A 16,057-nucleotide genomic window follows, 5' to 3' on the forward strand; every position below is an offset into this window, starting at 1 on the left:
GTATATATATATATAATCTCAAAGAAAAGATCGCCTAGCAGCGATCTTTTCGCCGCTAAACTGATGCTGCTGTGGTCTCAGCGGCTCTGCGGCTCTGCTACGCGCAGATCGTGGGTTGTTGGAACGCGGTGCGAGCTGTCATAGCGAAGAATAAACGCAGGATTTCTCGATATATCGGTCAAGATCCACTTTCGCGGTCGTATTATCCAATTTTGGCAAAAATGTGATGGTATTAAACGCATGAAAATGCATTATTTTCAAGGGATGTTGGCAGGAAATAAAAACGAAAACGTATTAGGCTGAAAAACGTATTATGCAGAATCGTGTCAACGACATTTCACTGTGTATGTATGCTATAGATTAAGCGTTAGGAGAGGTGTTTGCGATGATCACAGTGCAGTGAAGCCAACTGTCGCTAAACTGAACAAATGCTTATGAATGCTAAACAAATACATATATTATTCCGAATGTATTTCGGGCATTCATTCAACGTGTCAATCCAATCAAGCAATAAATGAAATTATTTTGGAAACGATTTCTCAAAAAATAAATCGGGATGTAAAGGCTTAAATATATGTGTGCTTAAAATAAGTAACATCAGTTGACTCACTGCATTCAGAACCTCAGGCACGACAATGCTATATTTTATTTTCACTACCACTTGCCTAATAAAGTAGGCAAAATACATGCGTCTTTGCAATTACAGCAGACTTGGTATGCACAACCAAAAGAATGAAAATTGAGTGGCAAGCTTAGCAGACCAAGGTGAACCATTACTGATTCACGAGCAGGTAGCTCACACTCAGGTGCCTCGTGAAACAGTATCCTGTGCCAAGACGCTCTTTCGAACAGGGTGGTGACCCGTGGTTTCAGGAGGCGTTGCCCGTGGTGTTCAGTGTCTCAGTTAATTGCATTCAGCAGTACAGCGATACCTGTTTACACCTATGGGTCAATTCACGCAGTGAATTGACCCATAGGTGTAAAATTCAAAGAACACCCATGGGTGTTTAACAGAACATACACCCATTGTACACCCAAAAATAAAAAAGGGTGTGCGAAAGGTGTGCAAGGAAGACATTACACCCTTTCGGATAATATTGACAGATAAAAAGGGTGTACGATAGGTGCTTTATCGCAAATACACCTATAAGGGTGTGAAACGGTTTGCAGTGTAATAGTAAACTTTTCGCGCCCCGAGTGACTTTCTGAGACACTGCCATCGACAAGACGCTTTACAATTGCTTTACTGTGTTTGCTTTGTTACATATATAGTGTGTGTTATGTATGAAGGTATAATTTCATGTAACCTTCGTAGCCTAGAGTAGCATACTGTAATCATAAGGCTCGGGTTCAAGATGGTTCGGGACTGGTAAATGAGAAATCAACAACTATGTCATCGTTCGAGGTGTCTCGTGAGGTTCGCGGCTTCACGTGTGGTGCCGTTTCCATGCAGACCACAGTATCAAGGTGTCCATTGATAATGATCATAATGACATTTTACTTCTGCCAGACTTCGTGGCTCTACCCCTTGAAGGTCCAGTGAATACTAACAGTTATCCATTATCACACATTTAAGTATTTATAGGGCTGGCTTTGCGTCGCCGGAGCCAACGTTTCGACAAGCGGACTTGTCTTCTTCAAGGCTGCAACAAGTCTGCTGTCAAGTCCGCTTGTCGAAACGTCGGCTCCAGCGACACCCCGTGTTCAAAAACTGTCCATCTCCTCAAGCTTCCATCTTCCCCTGAACTTTTTCATTTTTTGTCGCTAAACTTTCCACGACGTGTATCATGACTCAAAGTGCGCATATGAAAAAGAGCAACACGAACATTATGGGTCGCGTTTGTTTCTTATCCGTAGAGTGCGCTGTACTCATGTCGAACAACGCCCTCACGTGAAGAACCCTTGATTATGCTAAAACGCGTGCACAGTGTGCTCATCCACCATATGTTAAGAGGGGGTTCTGCTTCGCGGTTTTTTTTTTTTTTTTTGCGGTATATAGCCATTTTCTTCGCCTTGGCAACATCGGAAGACCATGCGAAAACGCTGAGGCTGGCCCTGAAAATGCCACCCTATTAATAAGGGAACCAGAAAACGCTGGCGCCAGGCGAGAGAGATTTGTTCCTCTCCATCTCGCAGCCATGGAGATGAGCGCGCTTCCGCAACCCGACACACGGGTTGGTGCTGGCGCTTTTGTGATGCGTTCGGCACGCGGCAATCGGTGCGGCGTCGCCTGATCCTTCGCTGTGCGTGGGAGCCCACGGCCTTGCGCGGCACCGCAGGCAGCTGCCGATGACCAATGCGGCCTCTTAATCCTCGGCGGCCTCGGCGGGCGACGGGCTGTGCGGCGTCGCTAGCGAAACAGCGTCCCGCACTCCGGCGCGACCTGGACAACACGGCCGCGGCTCCGGCCAAGGCTCGCTTACACAAACTTCGGCGACGACGCGTGCGGGATTGTCTCTCACCGGTGAGAGTGGTGTGGCCTTCAGCGGTGTTGCAGTCAGCCACACTCTGCTCCTGCACGCATTGGACGACGCCGATCGCATTACGACTGCTTCGGTTCCGCCCTCCTTCCGCGCGCACGGTGCCCCTGGCGGACGATGAACCGTTTTATATGTAACCGTTTAACGCCGATATATACATGCGGCTAATAACTTGAGCCCCGTATAAGCTACCTTGGGTCAGAAAAGCATGGTTGCAAATGGCCGTGGCAGAGTCTGAAGTTCGAGGGCAACGTTGTTTGAGGTTCGAGACCCGCCTCGTGGTGTCTCACTCAGAAGATGCTTACGAGAAGGGATATCATAACACTCGACAGCCAAGCGGCTGTCGACTTCTGTCGACTTCCTGCATGGCTAAACAGTCCCAAATGGAACCCGTGTCCACGGGTATTGGAAGCCACCAGCACGACTTTGCACGCGTGCTTAAAGGGCTGGCTTCCTTCCAAATGATGACTCGTGCGACTTTAGCCTTTATACAACATGCATGCTGAGCGAAACATTTCGCATGAAAAATTAGTGTTTATATGCTCAAATTTAATTGAACTGCAATCTCGCCTAGTTGCAGTATATGCTTTATTGGCTCGGAATCTTTCTCTATACGTGCCAGAGGCACAGCGCCGTGAAATTTGCCGGTGTGCTCAAGCAAATTCCATGAATTACGCAGGTCTTGTTTGGTTATGTTCTCACTGCAAGCGCAGTCAAATAAAATTATAAGGATGGACGGATGCCCGCGCACTTGTTCTGTGCATTTGTTCCGTATGCACAAAGTAGTCATGATGAGGCAAGTGTCGTAGAAATGTGTACTTTTATTTAAGTGTGCGTGTGTGTGTGCGTGTGTGTGTGTGTGTGCGTGTGCGTGTGTGTGTGCGTGTGTGTGTGTGTGTGTGTGTGCGTGCGTGTGTGTGTGTGTGTGTGTGTGCCTTGAATGAACACTGCCACGCATGCGTAGGCATAAATAGGCAATCCTTCAAAGTGGGGCTTTCGCCTGTGCTCTCACAGCCGAAAGCCTATGCTCTCACGTTGGATTCACTGCGAATTCCCGTTTGATTCACCTTTCATTCACTTTATTTGATTCACTGCTGCTTCACATTTGAAATACCTTTAAGATTAACTTTGATACACATGTGACTCACAGTTAATTCCCCTTAATTCACATTTGATTCACCTTACGCATTCAATGATCCCTTTTAATCAGTTGTTTGCATCCACATTATAATTAAGTTTAATTCACATTTGGTTTACATTCAATGAACTTTAATTCACCAAAACTAGACGCCGGCCAACTCTACTCAATAAGGTCTATTTCTTCTCAACCGGGGAATGCGGGTATGCGTAACACGTGACTTCGTATCATTCATTTGAACTCGATAGCGTTAAAGAACTCGTTTGGCAGAAATTCCGGTGTCGGCGTCGGCGTCGTTGGTTGTGAGCGAAAAATGCTGCAAAAATGAACAAATAATAAAGAACTTCGATCGGTTCGCGTGACAATCGAACCCAGGCCGTCTGTGTGGCAAGCAGGTGTAGGTTGTCCTACCACAGAGCCATGCCATTGTTTGAAACACCTTCGAAAAAAAAAAAAAACACTATATGAATGTCATGTAGTTGAAGGAGTCTCCTTGACGTATGTAATACTGCGTGGCAGAAGCGTAGAATCGCGCCAGGCGTCAAAAGATGTCAATTGCGCAACGAGTGGGTGTTTTAAAATCCCACCCATTACAAAGCGCTCAGACATACGTATTTAATCATCGACCACGAAAAAGAAAAAAAAAAACGACAGGCCTGCGCGGAACACGCAGCACAGTCACAGCGAAAGCTGGAAGAGCAGCCTTTCTAGGGCCTCTTGTAAGCTCTCTTGGGGCGAGTACTGCAAGTACAGTTGCGAGGTATTCACTACGCCATAAATCTTCATAGTTTTTGCGAAACAGGGAAGTACCCACTACGTCTATATTCGCCATTCTGCGGTTAAGCGAGGTACCCGCTGCACATCTGTAAGACATTATGTGCACTTTGCTGATGCTGTGGCTGATGACGATGAAGAATTATGGCTTAGCCCTTTGTAATGGGTCGGAAGGTTTAAACGACCCACTCGGTATGCAATTCGCATTGAGTGACGCCTGGTTGTTATTTTACTCTTCTACGGCGCTATCTTACATATGTTAACACTATTCATTGCCCGACATGACACATGTATAGGGTGTTCTTGCGGAGTTTCAAGCACCAGCGTCGCTCTGTGGTAGAATACTCGACTGCCACGTAGAGGGCCCGGGTTAAAATCCCACCTAGAATGTTTTCTCATTTCATCTTTTCTTATTTCTCGCTATTCGCGGCGAGATCGAGCGAAGTCGCCGCCTGGCGGCTACTGGCTGAAGCGCGCCTAGTGTGGATTGCTCCCTGCGTCGTCTGCTAGCCACGTCGTGTTTGCATGTACGCGTACGTCCTGCACGTTCTCAAAGGGCGGTTTGTTCTGTTATGTTAGCGCGAGTTCAACTGCTCGTACGCATACCTAACATGGCGTACAGAAGCAAATGAGCTTGCTCGGCTGCAAGCGCATTGTAATAAAATCATTGAGTGCGACTTTCGAGAGGGCTGTGTATTGGTGTCGTACCCTTCGTTCGTCAGAATCATTTCAGTACGTGCCGCTTTCTGGTTCAAGCACACCCTAAAGTGCGCTTGGCATAGTCCCAAACATGAGGAAGATTAACTAGTGCATGAATGCAGCGTTTCAGCGACTCGGTGGTAAAGAAAAAGGAGGCTCATGCACTTTCGCGTTGTTGTTAGGTGTATAATCGCGGCACTCCAGTTCATGATGAGCTTTAGTTGTGCTTAAGATGTCCTTTTATTGTACGGTCGTGGTCCCGCTACTGCGAAATATTTCTGTCAAGTGAAGTCTGAGACTTCGGTATCAAACTGACCCTAAAAAAAGAAAACAAAAAAACAATGGAATGACACGGCAGTTACAAAACGAAGTTGCCGCGCGCAATTTTAACTTGGGGCGAAATTTATGCAGAACTACCCGTGTGCTTAGATTTAGGTACGCTTTGAAGGACCCAGACGTTCAAAATTAATCCCGACGGCGTGCCTTATATTTATGTCGTATAATTTCACGCAAAACCTCATCCTCTCTTTTTACATTATATTGAGCGTTTGTGTGGAGTTGTTATAAATTAATGGAAGGCAGCGGACATTATTAGATTGAAAAAAAAGAGACACTTGTTCCATAAAATAACCGGACCTTTGTTGCATCATTGTCGTACACGTAATCAATCGACGAAAGCTTTGTGCTAAACTCTTACCTGCGTATATATGCGTATTCGCGTGAACAGTGCTATTGAACTAGTGCACAAGAATGTGGGCTGGTATACAAACGAACAAGAAGTAAACACTTAAGCAGTTCAGTCGTGCTACTGCAGTGCGTAGTACACAAAACACAAGCTAAACACGTACAGAGAAAAAAAGAAACGTCATATAGTGCGCAAGCGCAGACTGTCATACAGGGCGAGCATCCTTTTCATCGCAGACTGCGCTTCTCTCACTAGTAATAGTCACGTTGGATGATCTTCGTGCATCGATTCAGCAATGAAGGGCGTATACATTACCAGTAAGCTGCAATCAACGCACTTTATTCGCCGACAATCGGCTCAAACAGCTCACAACGAAGCGCCGCTGTGTGCACTTGTATGCGCGCCGCCGACCGCTTCTCCACACTAATGCGGCGACGGTGCTGCCTCCTATAGGTCGATCTCGCGGCCAATAGCGGTTACGGACACCAGCGGCGGCGTATAACTACAGCGCCAAAATCGGCTCTTGTCGTGATCTCATAACAGCTTTCGGTGTAATATATAAGGGCCTCAAACACCATCACTGTCATCAGAGCCATGGCGGAGAGCACAGAGTGGCTGCTTACCAATGGCTAAGTAGGTGGTGGGTGGAAGCAAAGAATAACAGCCACCACCAGTGGTAGAGTGTACTAGAACTGTACCAGCGGTAGCTGTCGCCCAGGCTGACGCCATCGCTTCATCTTGAAAAGCGATTTTGAGGGCACGGAACCTTACCCGCTGTTGGAGGTGCTAATGCTTGACTGACGATTAGTCCGTAAGAGTGGCCGACGTTTACAGAATTTTTTTTCTCATTTCATGTTTTCTTATTTCGCGCGATAGTGGTTACGGACATCGGCGGCGGCGGCGCACAACTACCCCACTGCCGTAGTGATCTGATTACAGCTTTCGCTGTAAAACATCAACAAAGTGAGCAGCTGCGAAGGTTCGCGTGTTGCCTTACGGATGCGTGGTGGGCCCTTCGCTGATTCGCAAAAGGAAGAACTACGGCAGAAGAACGTGTTGTTGGGCGAGTTGGTGCTTGCTGAATGACATAATGCAGCGCTAAAAACACACACACCACAAAGTAAGGAACAAAGTGTCCCGTCGGTTTTTGTTCCTTACTTTGTGGTGTGTGTGTTTTTAGCGCTGCATTATGTCATTCAGAAGAACTACGGCGTTGAGGGCATTTTACAACTGCACTTTCAGCAGGAATTCTAGGATAGTTTGACACGGCCAATGTTACGCGCACAGTCGTTCATTTCTTTACAGCACGGTTGAGGCATGCACCGAGAACCGAAGTCACGCTATCACTTAAGGCGATGCGCAGGGGACCCGATTACGCTATCACGTTCTACTCTTGAAGGCGAAGCTCAAGCGTCCTCCGAGTTTTTTGTCAACGCCGCGGACGCCGCATTTTTTTACAGCGAAAGCTGTTATGAGATCATTTCACCGGCCGTTTTTGGCGCCGTAGTTGTCCGCCGCTGCCGCCGCCGCCGGTGTCCGTAACCAGTATCGCTCGAAATAAGAAAAAAAAAACGAAATAAGAAAAAATTCCAGGATGGAACGAGGTTCGAACCTGGGCCCTCTGCGTGTGAGCCCAGTATTCAACCTCTGAGCCATGCCGGTGGTTGAAACTGCTTTGCAAAAAGGTCCTATACAGGCTTCGTGTCGGGAACGAACCACATTAGCATATGCAATATAGCGTGGTAGAACAGTAAAATAAGCACCAAGCGTCGCACAACGCGAATTCTATAACCAGGCGTCACACAATGCGAATTGCGCAACGAGTAGGTTGTTGATTGCTTCCAACCCATTACAAAGGTCTCTGCCATAATTCTTCGTCGTCATCAGGCACAGCATCAACAAAGTGCGCATAATGCCTTGCATGCGTTTAGCAGATAGCACGGCTCTCCGTAGAATGACGAAAAATGGCACAGTGCCTGCTGCCCTACTTCTAAAAAATTACAATGATTTATAGCGTAGTGGGTTCCTCGCAAGTGCACTTGTATTGGTTGCCAAGGAAGCCCATAAGCGCATGATCCATTTCCTCGGGGTCTCAGTAAAGTTCCTCCCACCCCTCCCCCGTCTCTCTCCCACGTCAGCGTATGTTATACAGCATGACGGCAGAGGGAAATAGCGACCGGGCGTCACCCAGTGCAAATTACATAACTGGTGGGCCGTTTAAAGCTTCCAACCCATTACAAAGGGCTGAGCCGTAATTCTTCATCGTCATCAGTCGTCGCGTCAACAAAAGTGCACATAATCCCTTACAGACATGTAGCTGGTGCCTCGCTTCTCCGCAGAATGACGAATAATGGCTTAGTAGGCGCTTCCCAACTTCAGAAAAAGTGTGATTTATGGCGTAGTGGGTACCTTTCTAGTGTACTTGTATTGTAGCCCCAAGAGAGCTTACAACGGGCTCTTGAAACGCCGCTCTTCCAGCTTTCGCTGTGACTGTGCTGCGGTTTCAGCGCAGGCCTGGCGTTTTTTTTATTTCGAGCCATATATGGCTCTCGCCTTCAAAGGTCGTGAGAAAGTTTATCAATATCTACGGCTGAATAATGCTGTGCGAAAAATTCTGGGTTATCAGAGGAGTGACCCATCGCTCGAGCGACGCACGGTAGTCGTCAGTCGTGCGAACACGATTCTTCCGCCTGCCCTTATTCTTGTGAAAGAATGGTCACTGGGATCTCGTTTAAGAAACTGGAAGTGCAGGGATGTCTAGTTTAAATTATTGTACTTACGCCTACACACAGTGTGTGGCTGTGCTCGCAGTGTAGGTCAAAATTCTCACTGTTATGTACGTAAAAGGTCATTGTGGCATATTAGCCGTTTCACGCGCGTACAATTCGCTGGAGAGCCTTGAATGAACCCTACCCTGCCACGCACGCGTAGGCGTAAATATACAATTCTTCGAAGTTTGGCGCCCCCGCACTGAAACAAGCTCCGGAACAAGCTTTCAGTTACTATTCCCTTTCACAAGCAGGGGCGAAACTGTCTCAATAGGCAGCAATAGATTATCATTTTAACATATGGTGTAGTAGCGCAAATTCGACGGGGACAAAGAGGACAAGAAGAAACACGACACTCGCTACACTCGCAACTAATTTTATTTCAGAAGCAGCACTTCATATATAACCCAAATCCCTAGCGACACAGAAATGAACTACGAACACTGAATCATTGCCAAAAGAACCTTTTGCGCACAGTCAAGCGATAGTACACGGCAGTTATGCTTAGACACTTTAAGATGACATAACAAATAACAGCGCTGGGTAACATCAATACAAAATGCATTGGCGGGAAATCACACGTGCTTGAAACAGAATTGAAACAACATGAAGGAAAGTATGACACATGCAAACACTAACTTCAATTAAAGCCCTTCGAGGAAGCTGGCTTCTCGGTTACTTAACGAAACTGATGACTGACTAATGCAGCCATCTTTTCTTTTGTTAATGTGAAAGGCTTCGACAATTTCTCTGGTTAGTTGGTTCCCATGACGGAAGACTACGGTTGTGTCACTGAACAGTGGCGAGCAGCCACACTGAGAACAGTGTCCCTTTATGTGAGAATGAATGTTAGTTCCTAATGATCGCTTATGTTCTAAAAGTCGGGTGTTCAAACAACGACCCGTCTGGCCGATGTATACATTTCCACATGATAGCGGCAAGCAATACACGACTGATAAGCTACACTTAACAAACTTTGTTGTGTGATTTATCGTACAACTACCGGCATTAGATTTTGCTGCTATGGAAATTATATGGTCTAGTTTGGAACATATTTTATCAAGCTTGTTGAATGCCGAAAAAACTAATTCTAGGCCATATCGATTACCTACGTTTTTGAAGTTATGGGCAATCTTGTGCGCATATGGAACTGACACTATCTTCTTTCTGTTTTCATTACTTGTCATTTTTTCTGAAAGTTGTCGCGTACGTAGCTAATCAGCTTGTTGGCCGATCTACACAACACGTGTTTTTCGTACCCAGCATTTTTTAGCCTGATAATTTGTTGGTTGAAGCTTTCGCTAATTTTTTCTGGACATGACTTTGTTAGGGCTGCTCTCAAACATGAAAATGCTATGCCACTCTTAAGGACTTTAGAATGTGCCGAACGGTAGCTAAGTAAGGGTTTTTCCGTTCGCGTTTTGTATGACCAGCATACATGTTCCGCTGCGGCATCTAACTCAACATCCAAAAACTGCAGTTTGTCATTGTCTGGTAATTCAAAAGTAAAATAAAGCCCTTGACTATTGTTCCTAAAGACTTTCAAAACGTCTGCGACTATTTTATCTCGACCATGCGATTCAGTAAAAACCAGAAAGTCATCTACAAACCGAAACACTTTCAGTGCAAGCCCATTAAGGTTTAAATCTATTGCCTTGTCCATTTTTGCTAAATAAATTGTGCTTAAAACCGGGGCTACTTTCGAGCCTATTGTGATACCGGATTTCTGTCGGTACATAGCCTTGTTCGACATAACAAATGTCGACCTAAGGTAAAAGGTTAACAATTCAAGAAAAGCATCCACCGATACACCACCCTTATTCACAAACTCCAACTCATCATTTTCTTCTGTCATACATTGCTTTACACTTGACAATAGCGGACCATTCGGAATGTTGTAATACATATCTTGTATGTCTATGCTGAAGAAACTGCATCTTCCTGGGTTATGCGTGCTTAAATACGAAACTAACGCCTCAGAGTTTGGCAGACTGAAAGGATCCGAGACCTTCAATGTCTTAAGGTGACACTGAAGATACGAAGACAAGCATAGCTGCCACGAGTCCCTTTCGGATACTATGGCTCGGAATGGAACACCAATTTTATGAGTCTTTGCCGCGAAAAATAACTCAAGATGCAAGCTACCTGCGCGTTTCACTGCTGATGCAAGCAGTTCAAAATTACTGTTCTCCAGTAAAGTGAGAGCCTTTTGCTTAAGCTTATTTGCTTTTACGTCTACACGGACAAAATTTTTTTCTACGGCTGCCAACGCCTTTTCTTGAAAGAGACCTTCCGGCATGACAACCAAACAACCTTCCTTATCTGACGTAAGAAAACGCAAGCTGTTTTTTACACCAAAGTTCACTCAATTTCTTACGTGATGTTGTTTTCTGTCGGTGGTTATTGTCCTGGAAAGCACATCGACGCACTCGGTGATGAATCTTGGACGCTCCTCATCCGACACACGACGCGCCATGGGCTTGACCAGTGTCACTTTTTCCGGTGGAGAGAACGACGGTTCGAAACAGAACTTCGGACCCAGTCCAAGAATTTTTCTGTAGTCTTCGGGAATCCAGCGCTGTTATTTGTTATGTCATCTTAAAGTGTCTAAGCATAACTGCCGTGTACTATCGCTTGAGTGTGCGCAAAAGGTTCTTTTGGCAATGATTCGGTGTTCGTAGTTCATTTCTGTGTCGCTAGGGATTTGGGTTATATATGAAGTGCTGCTTCTGAAATAAAATTAGTTGCGAGTGTAGCGAGTGTCGTGTTTCTTCTTGTCCTCTTTGTCCCCGTCGAATTTGCGCTACTACACCATATGTTAAAATGATATCTCACCAACTAGCCCAGCTCTCAACCCTACTGAGCAATAGATTAAAATAATCACCACTGCAGTTACTGCGTTTCCACACAGTAGACTTGAGGCATCCTGTGCTACTTCCTTGGAAGAGGAGGAGCTATCGTATACCGGTGCTCTAAAAAAAAAAAAAGAGTAGTGTTGGTATATTACTTCATTGGTATGGGCACATTTACAAATTCAATGTACCTTTCGCTTTCTTTACAGTGTAGGTGAATTCCCTCTACACTCCTCCTTGGTCCATACGAGGGCGACGGCGCACAGAACGCGCAAATGCATTAATGAAATATACTTGTTGCGCTCCAGAAACGTGTCGGTCGCACTGAGTGCGGCGTGTGGTTTTGGAACGCCGTTTCTCACACGGTGTGCATAAGTGACGACAACAACGAGCACGAGCAGCCCACAGTGTTGTCGCGTGGCGCTGAGCGTACCTCAGCGACAGCGCGCGAGCGTCTGAATAAGGCAGGAAAGAGGCGCGCGAGGGGAGCCGAAGGGACTGCGGCCGGACGAAAGAGGGACGGGCGTGCCGCGCCTGCGCGGGCCGCTTCTCTTCCCTCGCCTTCGAGTCGTCAGTTGCCGCGGGTTCGAACTATTAGCTGGACGCGGATAAGCACGCGTCGGTCACGTGGTCGCACGCGTCATCGCTTCGGCCCGGGTTGTCCCACTATAAAAAGAGTTTGAACCTCCCTCGTCGAAGGGAAGCCGCGCGCACTTCGAACAAGTCCCGGCCGAACGGTCACTCCGGAAGACGTCCACGCTGCGCTCGCCGGCCTTCTCGATCACGCGAATTCGCGAGTTCAGGAGGCACCAGCCAGAAGGCAGCGCCGGACAAGAACAACGCGGAGGACTCGTCTTGAGGTGAGCAATGAACCGTCAGCTGGCGTCGGCTGTCAGTTTGGGCCAGAGTTACCAGTTCGGCTGCTCATAATAAGCGCATTTGGACTGCTTTTTTTTTTTTTTCACTGAGTTGTTTGTAGAATTTGCCAGTCGCTTATCACGTTTTTGGGGGGCTTATTGACATTTTCCCTGCAATTATAGTTATTTTTGTGCTCGTCACGAGCCCTAATAGCGCGTTTGTCGACGACTCTGTATAATTGATCGTCAAAATCAAACATATGTTGGTGGAGGCAACAAGTAACGGTTTGAATGCACTGGCAAACGTGCAGTGAACAGGGTGGACACTGCACTGTGCTCTCGTTCATAGTTGCGCATATTTTGGATGTACAAAATAATTAATGTTATTTTTTAACTTCCCCTCAAATTTGAGCTACTTTTTTATTACAGTGAATAAATATTTTCAAGAATGGGAAAATTTATTAACTTCCGCTTCTTTAGGTTTTTTTTTTTTTTCGTAAAAGTCGCGCTGCTTCTTTGTGCTTCTTTTGGAATGATGATTTACTCGTTAGCTCGGGCGCATCTGGAAACTTTGGTTTGGGCCAGAACAATTTCGACCGAAAATATTATCGAGGTGTTCGTAACAAAGACCGGCTCCAGATTTGCCGATGCTCGTCCGCTTATCGGTCACCCCGTGGAAAACGGAATAGGAGCCAACTGGAACGCGAAGCAATCTGTACGTATAAGGAGGTACTCGTGAAAGTGTGACTGGCTCATTTCGGAATAGTCGGAGACCTGCTCACTTAGCACGTTTTCTGCGCGCAAAGCAGTTTTAGCGCAGAAAAAAGCGCCATGCGAATCAGGCGTTTTCTATGAAGCGTAATTTGTTTTATTTGTGCATTTTTATGACAATTTTACGGTCACTTTCATCTGTAGAGAAACGCAGACAAGTGTGGACATTGCGCACGCAACGCTTACGCAAACATGAAAAAAAAAAAGGACTCCTCGCATCGTCAGCATAGTTTCACACTGTTTGAAAGTGCGTGCGAGCAGGTAATAAATTTATCATCATTGTAGCTGAGACCAGTTTTGCAAACAGTGCAGGTTGTCACACATTTTGTTGAGTAGGTCAAATAAACGTTCACATAAATTACCGGAAAGTAGCAGCTTTCCTCTTAAAATTTTAGTTTCGAAATTTAGACGAGAAAATATTCGAGAAATGGTTGCGGTATAATTGCACGGTCGTATGTGTTTTAACGGTGGGCAAATATCTATGCGATGGAAATTAAAACACCCACCTTGATAACTTAGCGGCTAATTTGTTGCGATGCTGAGCTTGGGGACGCGGGTTCGATTACCGGCTACGGCGGCCTCATTTCAATGGGGTCTTAATGCGAAAGCACCATTGTACTTCGATCTATAGGTGGACGTTAAGGTAGCCCGAGCGGTCAAAATTATTCTGAAGTCGCCCCCTACGACGTACCTCATAATCGTATCTTCGTTTTGGTACGTAAGACAGCAGAAGTTAATTCAAATTTATTTAACTGCAGTTAAAGTTAAAATAACTGAAAAAACAAATTATTAAGCGCGGTGGCAACGCACATGATACGCACCCGCACACCATACTTCCACGCTGTGCGGACGCCAGCGTTTCTGTAGCGCGGTTATTTATTTATTTATTTTTCACGGGTTGCTGACTTATTCTTAATTAAGCCATAATACAGCGAATCACGAAGTCGTTAGTTTCTTTTGCCATTTTTAAAATGTTTTTTGCTTGTGGCTAAGCTTTTTGGCCTGCAATTTTATAGCGATGCTCTAGGCTATTCTCTGCCATCTACTGAACGTATAGTCTATCCACTTGTCACCTATGATTGGTCTCATTGATAACGTGGAAGGAAGTTCGCTCTGAATATTGCTAGAAGCGCGAATAGGAATAGCATCGCAAAGGGCATCGCAATAAAATAGCGGTCTTGGCGGCGTCTATAATGACACTGCGAGGATGTTAACACTTCGCGGAGGCTGAGAAAGTCCGGAAAGACTATTTAGTACCAAAAAAAAAAAAAAACCGCAGATCTTATGGCACATTAGTATATGTGTTATTCAATCGTGGTGTAAGCATTGTGCCTTCAAGCTTATTTAGGTTCGAGAGATATTTCGACGCTGTGAGAATGACGCGCCCAAAACACGTCCAAACGCTGTGCTGCAGTGAAGAGTGAAGCGGTTTATGGAAGAAGCAAGTGCATTATTTCCTGCAACCCTTGCGGGAGCACGGCTCGGCGCCAAGCTGCAGTGAACAATACTGAACTGTGTGTACTGCAACACTTGAGAAGGAAAATGACGCCGGCTAAATTATTACTATTGTTCGCTCTTCTAAGGCTCACATTAGTAGCAATTCTGGGTAAGCATTTTAAATAATTTTACGTAATGAAGACCCGTGAGCACACCGCATGCATATATGTCCGCAAGCGATGAATAACGTGTTTCCGTCGCAACGCGTCTGTTCTCCTGTAAATCGTACTCCACCGTATAAAAAGCTGTATATTGTAGCTCATTGTTTATGAAAAATATTAAGAGCAAGTTTTATTGACTAATGACTAGCAAATGGTTCACAGCCATACAGCTACAAATAAAAGCGTCGTTGCTTTTCTTTGTAGCCGTACGACTGCGCTCATGTGAAAGTAACCAAAATAATCTCATCGTAAGCGTACTCTTCACAATTTATAGATATATAAGCGGAACTACGCAATGCGAATGCACAGTCAACAAGAGGATTTCGCTCACTTACGTCTCCCATAGACGAAGGGAAACGCACTCACGTTGCCAAAAATTTGAAACAACAGGTTTTGTTCAATGCTGATTTCGTGAGAGTTGTCAGTGTTTGAGTTCAGTACCAGTGACAAGCCATGGTTAGGGCAGTGAAAAGGAATGCGGGCGTGAAACCTCGCAAAACGGCAAGTGAGCTCAGTGGCACGCTTGATCCATGAGCACAGGAGCAGTGCGAAGCGCGCTGTTCCGCGAAGAATATTTAAGGCGAAAGCGTTATATAATAATAAAAATACTACTACTACTACTACTACTACTACTACTACTACTACTACTACTACTACTACTACTAATAATAATAATAATAATAATAATATCTGGGGATTTACGAACCAAAACCACGATATGATTATGAGGCATGCCGTATATAGTGGAGGGCTCCGGAAACTCCGACCATCTGGTGCATTTAAGGCGAAAGCGTTATATAATAATAAAAATACTACTACTACTACTACTACTACTACTACTACTACTACTACTACTACTACTACTACTACTACTACTACTACTACTACTACTACTACTACTAATAATAATAATAATACTAATCAATCAATCAATCAATCAATCAATGATTTATTTAACGTGCCCACGAACAACCGTAAGGTCTTTGTGCTGGCGCACGCAAAAAAAAAAAAACAATAAAAATAAACAATACAATACAGACAGTTTTCAGAAATAAAAAGAGCAAAAACACGTAGACAAAGAGAAATGAACACAAAAGGGAAGGAGTAAAATAAGACAACACGAGAAATATTGACGGGGCATAAAAAATTAGATTGCATATATACAACTATGTGGAAAGACTGAGACCGCCGACAAAGCCTTATGCGCCTCATGAGTCGAAAAATCCGTCGTCCGCGTCTACACGAACGGTACAAAAAGTCACATGACTTCACAGACACCTCAAATGATGCATGACATCAGCGATGGCGCTATCATGGCGTCATAAATAGAGGCAACGTGTGACGTCATCACGACGTCATCAACGAAGTCATAAAT

At 45.3% G+C, this 16,057-nt stretch overlaps 1 protein-coding gene across 1 annotated transcript in view; it reads left to right on the forward strand.

The window, feature by feature from the left end:
• Positions 1–12,047: 12,047 nt before the first annotated feature.
• The window catches only part of LOC119375200 (cardioactive peptide), a 66,985-nt gene continuing 62,975 nt past the window's right edge, over positions 12,048–16,057 (forward strand). The window contains exon 1 of the mRNA XM_049420429.1: positions 12,048–12,256. The gene's annotated coding sequence lies outside the window, so the exon portion shown is untranslated. The remainder of the gene's footprint in view (positions 12,257–16,057) is intronic.

The sequence above is a fragment of the Rhipicephalus sanguineus genome, chromosome 1 (genome assembly GCF_013339695.2).
Source record: "Rhipicephalus sanguineus isolate Rsan-2018 chromosome 1, BIME_Rsan_1.4, whole genome shotgun sequence".
In the NCBI taxonomy this organism is placed as follows: domain Eukaryota; kingdom Metazoa; phylum Arthropoda; class Arachnida; order Ixodida; family Ixodidae; genus Rhipicephalus; species Rhipicephalus sanguineus.